The sequence below is a fragment of the Penaeus monodon genome, chromosome 28 (assembly GCF_015228065.2).
Source record: "Penaeus monodon isolate SGIC_2016 chromosome 28, NSTDA_Pmon_1, whole genome shotgun sequence".
NCBI classification, from domain to species: Eukaryota; Metazoa; Arthropoda; class Malacostraca; order Decapoda; family Penaeidae; genus Penaeus; species Penaeus monodon.
The window spans coordinates 24579014-24579294 of NC_051413.1; positions in this window are offsets into that span (position 1 = coordinate 24579014).

The window sequence follows — 281 nt, forward strand, 5'->3', positions numbered from 1 at the left end:
GCACTTCATTTCGCAAGTCGTTGCAGTTGCGTGAGGTGAACGAGAGGGGGAGAGGGGGGAGGGGGGAGATAAGGTGATTACTTCGTTATCTCTTCGACCAGTCAACAGTCGCTATCAGTCGATTCATCATGTGCCTGTCGGTGTCTGAATTTATTGTCTCTCATTATGGATGGTATCAACATGGCATCTCGTGTTATTTTCTTATTACGTTTATTTGTCACTATTTTGGTACTTTTGTCTGTTTCTTTCTCTTCTTTCACCCCTCTTTCTGTATTCTTACT